Here is a 12,660-nt window from a genome sequence, read left to right as displayed (position 1 = left end):
AAAAGAACTGACACATTCTCAGTGTTATATTCTGCACATTTGTGAAGAGTACAAAGAGATTCTGGTAGCTGACTCACCCCCCCTGCACCCCCCCCAAAAACAAACAAACAAACAAAAAACACCACTGACCAACACTGAGCAGTTCCTTGCTCTACTTGCATACTTGCAGTACGCTGAACTGCAGAATATCAATGATGTATTTAAAAATCAAGATTGTAATCAGGTAATTAGAAGGGGAAATTAGCTGTGAACTGTGGGAGTGAGAGGAGGATAAGGAACAAATTATATCTGTGCTCTGAAGGTAATCTATTTTAGAGGACACATCTAGTTAGAAACCTCTCTGGTTGGTGCAGAAAGCACTCAGCTGGGGTTTCTTGGGCCCAGCAGTAACAAATGGAAACTGGCAAACATCACGAGGGCCCTCGCCAGACACCCAGACCTGCTCCAAGAGGAATGGGGACACTTCCCAACCTACTGCTGCCACTGGGGCCACCATGAGCATGTTTCTAACACTCCATCCAGGGTACCAGGTTCCCATTCTGTTAGCAGAATGACCTTGGAAGCATTCTTTGGCCCTATAAACTGGAGCAGAAGTCTGCAAATACTTTGTAGCAAATGACCAGTGGAACAAATATTAGAAACCTGTTCCTCTCCCTAGTTGCCTAATGATCCTGAATACAAAGGGTGATATTCATTTGAACTGGTCTCTGTAGGTTCTCATGGTAGTCACCAGAGAAAAATAGGCATCTCTAGAGGCACTTCATTTAAACAATTTTAAGTTATCTTTAAGATTAAATTACTTCCTAGATATACTTATTTTGTTCCAATTATATAAAGATCTTAGGGTAAGAAATTAAGACTGCATCATCTAACAAGTAACTATATCCAGTGTTCTTGAGCTTCAGAGAAGAAAATTGAGAATCTACAGCTCTGCTTTGTTAAAGAATATTAACATAATAGGAACCCCACAATCACTTATCAGTCAAGTTTGCTTCCAAAAGTCTCTTCCAGCACGCCTCATTTCTATCATTCCTAATTTTCAAAGATCTGAAAGGATGTACAGAAAACTAAATTGACTTACAGAAGAATGATCACAAAATAGCCTGTTACTAGCCGATGTTACTGAACAGGGATTTTTCTGTATTTGGATGGTTCTGGTCCCTACTGCATGTGAAGGGTGTGTGGACAGTTCCTGAGAAACAGAGGTGATGGGATCTGCACTCAGCAATCTTTAAGGTCAGCCTGGTTGGCATAGCAAACCTAACTTGAACTTAAATTTATTCATAATAGCTTGCCTTGTTATAGTGCAGATCATTAATCAGATGCAAGATCCTTGTTCTTCCTGTTCGTTTTACAACTACTAATCCTGCTGCAGTTCTTTATATTGAAAGCAGAGCAGGCTTCAAAGAGTTGAGTTACTTCCACTTACAATACCAAAGAGTGTTTTTACTACTTTATTAGTCCTCTCCTCAGGTTGGTTGAGTGTTACTGATTGGCAATATTAACCCAAATCACCCCAAATGGACAGAATAGTGCATGACTAAAAGTTCTGACCCTGACACAATAGGACACCAAATGAAAAAGTTGAGATCAACTGAGAGGAGAAAAAAAATGCTGAGCTGAGTGCAGTGGTTAATGAGAGCCTGCTGTCCTGCCCCTAAGACACTCAAGGGTTTGGCAAACCAACATAGCCTGTTCAGTGAGGTACCACCTCCCACTCACAATGAGATGCAAAGTCAGTCTTTATTCCTTGTTAATAAGGCCAAATCTCAAGAAAGTGGCAAGTTTCCACTTAACCTCTCCTGAGGACTTTTTAAGTCATGTCAGCTGGTGCTTTTTGCAAAGAACCAGTAATGCTTTATTGTTTGCCAGAGGCACACCCACTTCTATTTTATTTCTTGAGAAAGGGTTACTTAACAGAAACGTACCCATACTACAATAAATCCTTGTGATCTCAAATATTTTCTTCTATGCATTAATATCCTTTAAGGATGTTTTCCTTTACAGTCTATTTAAAGACCTGAGACAAACCAATCATTAAATGCAACCACATAATCTTGCCTCACAGGTCTTTAGTAACCACTCTGTGGCAAAACTTCATTGCTTCAAGATAAGAAATTAAGAGCAGCAAAGGGCTGCGTTGTACCAGTAATATAATTTGCAGCTTAGGAACCAAAGTAATGAATAGTACTACTTCTTTTTAAACCCTATTGATGACCAGAGAGGTGCTCTGGGATTTGAAGTAAATTAAGGAACAAGATAACCAGTTTCTAATCCAGCTTAGTTAAGTGATAAAAATAAATGATCCAATTTACTTATACTTCACTTGATAAGAACCAGAAGTCACAGGTGGTGGTTGGTTTGTACAGCTCTTCTCCTGTACTCAGGGAGCTCCTGATCTTGGGAAAGGCATTGCCAAGCCTTATGAAATTAACAAAAATGTTTTTTCACTGTAAGGCTATTGGCTGAATGTTCTGCCAAACATGCTCAGACGCACACATACACACACATGAAGAGTATCCACTGACTATAGGTGGTCGGACTATTTTACTTGACATCCTCAAATTAACTGTCCTGCAGACAGTCTTCAGAACATCCTAAGAGAGAGCAGGAAAAATCAACCAATATGAACAATCACTTCTGAACAACTGTGTCAATACCCCAGACAGGTCTCTTAGTAAAACATTCCTAATGTCACTCAGAAAATAGATTATTAGGTTTTAAGATAACATGGAAAGAGAAAACAATAGCTTAATTACATCCCTTTGAGACCCTACTCATCCACAACACGTGAAGTCTCACAGATTATCCAAAAAAAACTAGAATAAATTGTCTGTCTCCTGTCAGTTATCAACTAAGTCACCATTACTGCAATAAAGAGAGTAGCACGCTTGCAAGAATTATTGGCATGTTTCTGCACCACCTCCAGTCTCAATCCAGTCTCAAGTTTGTTTGTTTTTTTCTCTTTTTTTTTTTTTTTTTTCCAGGAGCTTGCTAACTATCCAGTTTAATATTTACCTGACTGTCATCTTATCTTGTTCTCAGAAAATTGCTCAGTTTGAAATACTGAACTAGGAAAATCATGTAAGTTCTCTACCTGTGGGCTATACTTGCTTCTGATTCCCCCAAAAGAGTGGTGCAATTTGTGGGCTTTTGAACTTGTGTGTAAAATAACTGTGATGACCAGACCATCACTCTAAGTATACTAGTGCTAAAAAGTATATCCTTTGAAAAAACACATTCTCTAGGCCATCATAGGTTTATGTTATGTAACTTCATCAGTTAGAAATAAATAAATGGGATTTGAAAGACTTTGCTTGAGGAGTGGAGCAGACTTTAGGGAATTACTGCATTTTTTTCATTCTTCTCATGTAAACATGTATCTCAGGCTTCATCTGTTACTTTTAAAACAGAATTATGATGTTCCAGATGTTGTCAACAGTATGAACATGCCAACGCTCCCTTTAGCTCTCTTGCTAGTTTCATGACAACAAGACAACAACAAACCCTCATTTGAAAACACAAGATGACAAATATTCACTGCTAAGAAGTTCCCCTTTTCTCCCCTGAGTTTCCAGTACTGAAAACAAAATTTGTCACAGCAACAGACCAAAACTCCACTCCTCCCTTATGACTGCTAAACACCTTCGAAAACACTTCCCAAATTACTTGCAATGGCAAGCCCCCACACACCAGCATTGGCTGGCAAGAAGCCACCCCACGGGTACCCACCGCTGCATCCCGCCCTCCTCCTCCTCCCGGCCGGGGCATGGCTGCGGAGACAGGGACTGTGCTGACCCCTCGGAAGGTGCTGGCAGCTCAGTGGCAACAGCTGCCCCCGTCCCAGCAATCCTGTCCCAGTGCTGCCTGCCTCCTTCACTGCGAGGCGGCCGCAGCCAGAGCACAACAGGAAAGCCTCCCCTACAATTGCAGGAAAACCTGCTCCACCTAACTGCCTCCGCCAGCCAGCCAGCCGCCCTTCTCGCTGGGCCGGAACCGAAATACCTGCTTTCTCTCTCAAGACCCAGCCCAAAGAGGGGCAGGAGGTTGGGAGAAGTGGGTTCTCTTGTGGGGCACCCCAACGCCCTGCCTGGTGGCTGTGGGATGGCACTGCCAGGCAGCCTGGCCCAGGGCAAGCTCAGCCCTGGGAGCAATTAACCCAGCAGAGAGTGACGAGGGAGTGGCAGCACCCAGGCCATGACAGGAGACCCATCTGGGCTGCCCAAACCTGCCACATGCAGAATGAGGGTTTCAGGAAGGGGTATTTATTGCTTTCTCCAAATACTTTTTAAAAACTTGATGACAGCTCAAGTCCAACAGGAGTCTGCCAAAATAGGGATGGTCTGAAAGAGAACAGTGCCCAAGACTCCATGGAGTCCCCATTTTCTGAAATTTAGCAGGTGAAATGCAAGATAATAGATGTTGCTCAATTTATTTTTTTTTTTATTATTATTTTTTTTTTTTTAGCTAAACTTGCATGCAAGCAGCAAAATGCATCAGAAAACTACAAATGCTTCAGCAAAGTGCCCAGGAAGAATCCTGACTGAAGTCACACCAGACATTTGGTCTCCAACAAAGGTGTTAAAAATTCATGCAAAGTGGAAACAGCAGGAAAGAATTGCTTCCTTGTGTTCTCTGCTTTTCATGTTGCAATGCCTTCTTTAATACAATGGTAACACGGCAAAGTGAAACAAAACATACCTCAGATGTCTGAGCATAAGGATGCAAACCCACACCATCTTTGGTCTTTCCTCCGTGGTTGAGCCAGCACTTTGTTCTTATTGAAACAATAAACAACTGTTGTGATTATTTAATTTCCTACCCATTTCATTTCCTTGAAACAATAGACTGGAGTCCTCACATGTGCACACCCTTCATAAGGTTTTTTAAAGGTTTCTTCTGGCAGCATCAGTTAGCATGCATGTGGAATGACAGCTTGTAACTGAAGAAATGAGCATGCAGAAAGCAAGACAGATGTGCAGAGGGGTTGCCATTATTGCAACTCTTTTTCATTATATTAAATGTCCGTGGGTAATCTATAGGCAAGTCCCAGCAGGGGTCATAGCGTAAGTCCGAGACAGAAGGATTTTAGATTCCTCAGCTCATATCCTATCCTTGAGCTTTCATTAAATGGCATCATGCAGTTTCTTTGGACTGTCCCTCCAGCCCTGCTGGCTCACTCATCCAGGCACGTTTGAGATAAATCAGTGTGAAGACCAACTTTATTGGCAGGTGCTGCCCTGCTGCTCTCCACATTATAGTAAGCCTGAGCTTTTCATGCCCTTTGCCTGCAGACAACCAGCCACAGTCTGAAACAGTTTCAATAAATAAATAGCTTTTTTTGTAGTCAAATCTTCTAATCAATCACAAAACTGATGCTAAACAGTTCCAATAATCTTAATTCTACTGACACTTCTACCTTGATTTCTGCATGCCTGCTTCTTCAGTTTGAGGGTACCATCGCATATGTTTTAACAGATAACCCTGGAAGAGCTTCCAAAATGTATCTGAGTGTCTCTATATGATGGTGTGTCTATGAAGGGTTCAGTGCACTTTTCATATCACGTACATAAGTATGCACATGTGTGCAAGAAAACCATTATTGGTTAAAACCCATAGCTTGAAATACTTCTGTTTGTGCCACTGGCTATGCTAGCGTGTTCTAGTTAACATTCGGGAGACTTAATTTAGGATAAAATATGCAGCTGAGAAAAATCCACATCCTCTACCATACTAATCTCCCTTCTTCCACTTTCTTAATTCATGTCAAGTATAATATAGATGACTTTTAGCCTTCCTCTTTGCACACATCTAATGAGATCCACAAAAGCCCCACCAGGCAAGTCTTTGGACATGGAGTTCAATTTTCATACAGCAGAAAGACAGAGACATAGAACTGAATGTGATCAAATAATCACAATTTAACGAGATACCACCTTCAGGGACAGCTGTGCCTGTGCATGCTTATGGTACTGACTAGGAGCTCTCATGAATCTTACTAAAAAAGCATTAAGATATATCAGCTGCCAATGCCCCCTTTCTGCTGAAAGTTTCCACCTTCACCACAGAATCAGCAGAGTATATGTTGAGTCCCAGTTCATAAATTTCTTTGCAAGGTACGAACTCAGAAATGATTGTTCAAAATGCAATATGGCTGTAGTAAGTTACAGCAGGGGAAAGAAGCAGATAGCTGGTGATGGTAATTTCTCAAACTATGGCCAAAATATTCACTAGATTTCAGCTGACAATGTCCCTAGCTCAACCAGGTTATGAAGAAATTTAGTCTAACACTCTGAGCTAATGTATCTAAGTTAATGTATCTAAATTTAACATATCTTAAGACTCAGATTCATAAATAAATATTGATTTATTGAACCACTGTAAAATGATTATATTTCACCATGTGTGATTTCTAAATAATGTCTTTCTCATGACAGTATCTGTACAATTTAAATTATTTCTCTGCAGGCTTCTGTTTCTGCAGAATTCAGGGTTAGCTCTTTAACACCTCATTGCTATGCAGTATAGTAACCCATTTACTACATCTTCTGGTTACAATGCTCCATGCAACCAAGAAACAGAGCTATGGGAGTTGGAGTAGATCAATGATAGGACAGAAACAAGCAGGTGCCCAACTAGTCTAAATAAGCATTCAGAATCCTACAAAAAATATGGTATCAGAACAACTGATCAGGACAACTATCAAGCAACTTAGATGGGGCACAAAACTCTACTCCAGCTTCATTACTGAAATTCACTGAAACACAAACATCCAGTACTGCTGTTCGTGGGGTCCAGTTGTCCTGTTGATAACTCAGACATAAATAACTTCATAAAAATAGCTGGATTTGAAAATTGGTCCAGATGTTTTTTAAGAAAGCCAGAAAGTGAGATTTTTGTTTGTTTGTTTGGCAATCCTAATACGCAATCTCAGAAACCTTGTTTTTGCCACTTTGCCATCTACCCCACATGAAAGAATTCTCTATGCCACTCATTTCAAATGCAGAACAGAAATACAAGATTCTTTAAAAGCTCAAGTACTTGTGGAATTGTATTTAATCTTATTTTCATGGACAAGGGATATATATTTTTATATTGACAGGTGCTGCTTGCAAGGCACCAAGCAGACGATACTCCAATCAGTCCCCTGTACATGCTATGCAAATACCATAGCATAGTATAACGAGATCAAAGTAGAGATCTGTTCTAATATTAACAATTAAAACAAATATGCTAATATGTTTGCAGTTCATCACTTTATCAAAGACAAGCAAGAGAGCAGACTCATGAATTACTTATGCTATACAGCTAATCATAGGATTCTCTGATGAAGAAAAATAATAACAATGGATTGTATGATAATAATGCATCTCCATTCTTTCTTGTCTTGTTATAATCTCAGCTAGCTCAGAGGTGCTGATCTGCAAGACATTTGCATCTCTCTCTTTTGCTGAGCAGTGCCAAAGTTAGAGCAGCCTCATTGCTGTCCTGAACAACACATCAGAGGCGTAGGGTTCTCCTGCTCTGGGCAAGTACCTTCAGTACATTATTGCTTAATCCCTTCCACTGCCCACCACAAATATAACAAATGGAGAAAGTATAGATGCTTCCACCATTTATTTAGTATTTGGACCTTGTGATTCTCTTTGCATATGAAGAGCATAGAAGGAAGAAAAAGGCAGCCCAGCTTTTTAGAAAAATTAAGAAATGTCATGTCAGCAAGAGCAACTCATGATACAATTTGAACAGCTTCTTAATATGAAACTATTTCATATGATACCAATGTACTAATTCTTCTTCAAATGGTTGTTTTAATATTAATTGCTCTTTGAGCTATAAAACCCGTCTGCTGTCTCATGGATAGAAAACTTGAGACAATGATGAGTGAGTCTATACAGGTATGCCATTTGCCCCCTAATGTTTCATCTGCATTTTACAATGGTATTTAAATATTCTCTGAATCTGGACCAATAAACCATGCTATAAATGACCCATCCATCGTTAACGCCCTCTGGAGAAAATCAAACCCTAATTTCAGTAGCAGCATGTGATCCTGGAACAATTTGTGCCTCACTGGAGGAGAAACATGTAGTACTTGATTCATATTAGATGAATAGATTAAGAATGGCACCATCAAATATCAAATTTCCCTTATTGAGACAAAATAGTATCTTTCTAAACTTCTTGCTTCCAATACACAGAATCTGCCTGTAATCTTAGGGGTAGGTGAGACAGGGAGATGTAAAAAGAAAAGCTACTCCCATCCCATTTCACTGCTACACAGAACTTGCTTTTAACATTCCCTTGTGATCACTGAAACCATTTGCTCAGTGCTGCTTGTTGGGTTTTGGATAGAGAAAGAAAAGATTAGTTACTCTATTCCAAATTGTTAGATTAATGATACAGCACTGAAATCTAATCTTCCCCCTTGAAGGACCCTGAGGGAGTGATCAGGGCAGGCACACGGAGACATAACAAATTGGAGGATCAGTTGGAGGACCATTTGGTCCAAGAGGATCAAATTGGTAAAGTAAGATTTAAAGACCATCAGTGTGCAAGTGTATGCTTATAAAACAAGAAAAAGAAAAAGGAAAAGGAAAAGGAAAAAAGAAAAAAAAGAAAAAAAGAAAAAAGAAGAAAAAAAGGCATGAACTACCCCAGCCAAATCCACATGAACTGGTTCTTTTTTTTGTCTACTGTCTTTTACTGCAGCATAGACCAAAGAATTGTTTACTTTTCCAAACTCACCATACAGAAATATTTTGTACTGAAAACATAAGAAAATTATTTTTTTTTTTTGCTTCGTTGTAAGCTACCTTTTAGTAGTATGATGTCAAATCAAACTTGATCTGGAACTTACTAAACATGAAGCCTGAAGTTTCTAAAATACTCATCTGAAGTCAAAGCCTCTGCTACAGTATTTAAGAAAGGAATTAATCCTAAATGGCACAGAAGACAATGAGATCTCCAATGCAGGTATCCTCAGAAGTTTGGGAGGTTTAGAGAGGTTTGACTTTGGGGCTGCTGGCTATATCTAAATCACTCACTGTGTTTTCCAAAATTTTTTTTTTTCCCCGACATAAAAGGGAGATTATTCTCGTTGGTAGAGGTGCTTTACAAAGAGGATGTCTGATTACACTTTACCTCTACATGTTCTTCTCATTCAGAAAACAGGAATGTGAATATCACATCTAAAAACTCAAGAAACACTGCTTGAGTCTGTTCATGTTTTTATGTATTGGTCACAAGGAACTGTATTAGAAATTTGAATTTATATACTTAAACACTGAAACAAAATCCTTAGTCTCACAGGATGATTGTATGGTATTCATAAGTAGTAGTACATATCTACACTTACAGTAATTAAAAATATATTTAAGCCTCATACCCAGCTCTCCATTTTGCTGAAGGCAACAGGGATGCTTCAGTGTTAAAACTGAAAGATAGATTTCATGAAGAGCTCCAGAAGTACAGACTCAATGTTCATTAAGGAAGAGTTAGTATTTCCATACCAAAATTGCTACGTTTCTTTAAAAGACAGAAAAAATCTGAAGATCATGCCATCAGAATCTTAAATCTCATTTCACTTCTCATTAAGAATTTTCTTTCAACTGATATATACTTAGCTTCTTCATTCAACACCTGAACAAAATAGGTGGGTTAAGGTTGTTTTGGTCTTGTTTTTCAAACAATATATTATATACCTAATATTTGGATACTATTCTTTATCATTCTCTGAAAGAAAACTTATTTTTCTGTGATAAAAGCAATCCAGATAACCAGCTATTTGGTTAATGGTTACGTTAGGTTTTGCAGTTAATACCTGTTGCTCTTATGTAACATGCTATTCAACATGTTTTCTACATAACCCTCTTAGAGGAAAGAAAACCTCTTATTCTGCTCAGCTAACTATGCTGCAGTACTAAGCGTTTTCTTTTATCAAACTCTAGAGGAACTGTCTTTATCTTGCAATGCTAAGACCTAACAAAAGCACTTTCTGACAGTCCTTCATCATCTCACTATGGTATCAGAACAGGTTTAAAAAGGATTAGATTCATACAGATGAGAACAAGGCTAATATGTTGTCTCTACTATTTGCTGTCAAGCCAACATCCTTGCTGTTGAAAACTGCAAGTTTTGAATCACATAACAGTTAGGTCAAAGTTCCCTTTTAATTCCATTTGTCTCAAAATTCCTGAAAATTTGCAAAAAAGTGATCAAGATTGATAGGTACAAAACATCTTCATTAAACTTGATATAAGCCACAATATGCTATCTTTACTGTATGTTCACAGGCAAGTCCAACTACGTTTCTTATTGCCATACATATTTCTAATGTTCTATGCTTTATCTTACAGAAATTAATGTATTCTTGAGCAACTACAAACTATTTCAAAAGCATATAACTACCTAAACTTTGTGTGGTTATCAAACTATTACTTTAATTACAAACTTAGCATTGCATATTAGAATTTATTATTTGCATATTAATAAAATGTTCTTTCAAGTGATTAGCACAATTGTGATAAATTTCTGACTTTCTCATTCACATGGACACGTGAATTGCTGCTGAAACTTCATTTCTGTTTTCAACTGAGGCCATTGTTCTACAGCTTTCTTTGAAGGGGATATATTTCACTGCAAATAGTAGTGGCAATCATGTTGCAGGGACTAAGAGACAGCATCAGATACAACAATTTCCTGGGAATGCTAAATAAAGTACATAGATAAATACTTAGAGAATTAGAGACAAAGCAAATGTATGCTAATGAAATGATCTTTAGTCTCAAGGGTATATCTATTGTCTTCCAGGGATATTCCTGTATTCACTGCACCAGTGTATTTTAAAATGAATGAGGACCATCAGCAATTTGAACTGAATAGCCTTGAAATGTATTAGTAAAAGAAAACTGTCTTTTAATACAGAACATTAGCTCATGCAAAACAAAGCAAAGCATCAGGGAACACAAATCCTTACTTAACAGCATAGTGCCTGTTGAGTGGCTTAAGTGAATTTTATGCTTGCAAAAGACTGCAGGATCAAGACCCTCGACATGTATGAATACATGTACACCCTTATGTTATTCTCATAAGTGAAGAGATATAACTATTTACAAATGCAAGCCCATAAAGAGGATGATTATGGATATTCAGTGTTCTCAATGGAAAGCAAATTGCTTCAAACACTGTAAAAATGAAATACTTAGTCTATAGTCAGTTAAGAGACTGGTTCTCGTAACCTCACATAAGATGAATTTAAACTCAGACCTCCGGAGACTGCTAAAGAAAATATCTCCACAAAGGCTGGCCTTGCTGATTATGCATGATTTATGTGTTGATTTGTGCTTTTCTGATTCTCCAAAGAAACATAAATCACTGGAATGCATTACATATTATTTTTTATATGCACTACTGACCTGTTCATCTGACTTTTTCTCCATTCAGAAACTAAAAAGAGAAAATTCATAAACCAGGATGCATTGTAAAGAGACTTCTTAGAAAGTTCAAGTTTTAATTAATGAGTTCATTATAGCTAGGAGCACTTGTTAAACATATAGCTCTAATTAATCCCATCAATCACACTCCCTCTTTAACTACTAGTGATTTGCAAGAAATTAACTGAGCACCAATCTTGGGTAACAGAGCAACCACTTTTTTTTTCCCGTATTTATTATTACATTTCTAATTATCTGTCAGTTTTCCTCTTGTATACTACTCCTTACTCTCTATCCTCCTGTTAGCATCTTTGTCAGGGTAGTGCACCCACATCTAGAAAATAAAAAACAAAGCTCATTGCCAAATTATAGATTATAGAATCATGTAAGTATTGGTTTCTGTCAACCTGAAGTAAGAGCCTGTCACTATGTTTAGGCTACCTAGAGCCCCTGCAGGTCTCAGTAGCACTGTCATGGTAGTATATGTAAAAGAATTTTCCCTTAAAAATCAATGCTAACCAAGAGACAAGGAAAGAAATATGATACAGTTTACTTTCTGCTTTTCATCAAAAGAATCTCCTGCTACTGTGACCTATCATAAATTACAGCATAAATTAAAACACAAAAGTATACCTCCCAGCTCAAAACCATGGGGAACGGTGCATTTATTCTCAAGCAAGAAAGAAGGAAAATACTTTTAAATAACAATGCAATCTAGCAGGTAAAAGCTATGAACAAAGACTCCAATAGTGACTCAAGAAAAAAAAAAATCATGTGGTTATTTAAGCAATAACAATATCCTTGGGGATTAATTGTTATGAAACTTTCAGATCTGGAGTTTGAAATTACAAAAATCCTCTAACTGATATGAGTGTTAAGGTTTTTGTGGATGAAGAAGCCATCACACAGTCAGTTATGTTTGAAAAGCTCAAGATCATACTAGAATGATATTAACATGCCACAGAGAACACACGTTGGCCAACTGAGAATAATACATATTGCAGCTATTAGTTTTAATCTATTTGAACCAGGGATTTTTAATACTGGCATATTTTTCTTAGGAAAATCTCATGTTTCCTATGAAAAATGAGCAGTCTTCACCATTGCCATGGACAAGCTATGGCCCATAGAAGATGTTTAAGTTAAACAAAAACTGAGGAACAAAACAGTTACTGACTGAACCTCTCCCTGGAACACCCTCTGTTGCTGGTAACAGGCAGCTGGA

At 38.1% G+C, this 12,660-nt stretch overlaps 1 protein-coding gene across 5 annotated transcripts in view; it reads right to left on the bottom strand.

The window, feature by feature from the left end:
* The window catches only part of MID1 (midline 1), a 241,450-nt gene that overhangs the window by 102,922 nt on the left and 125,868 nt on the right, over window positions 1-12,660 (bottom strand). Inside the window, exon 1 of one of the 5 annotated variants that reach the window (XM_040533863.1) lies at window positions 3,733-3,907. The exons of the other annotated variants lie outside the window; for them this stretch is intronic. The gene's annotated coding sequence lies outside the window, so the exon portion shown is untranslated. Of the gene's footprint in view, window positions 1-3,732; window positions 3,908-12,660 lie in introns of those variants that run through there. 5 annotated transcript variants of the gene reach the window in all.

This window comes from Cygnus olor, chromosome 1, assembly GCF_009769625.2.
Source record: "Cygnus olor isolate bCygOlo1 chromosome 1, bCygOlo1.pri.v2, whole genome shotgun sequence".
In the NCBI taxonomy this organism is placed as follows: domain Eukaryota; kingdom Metazoa; phylum Chordata; class Aves; order Anseriformes; family Anatidae; genus Cygnus; species Cygnus olor.
This window is presented reverse-complemented; position numbering and strand designations above follow the sequence as displayed.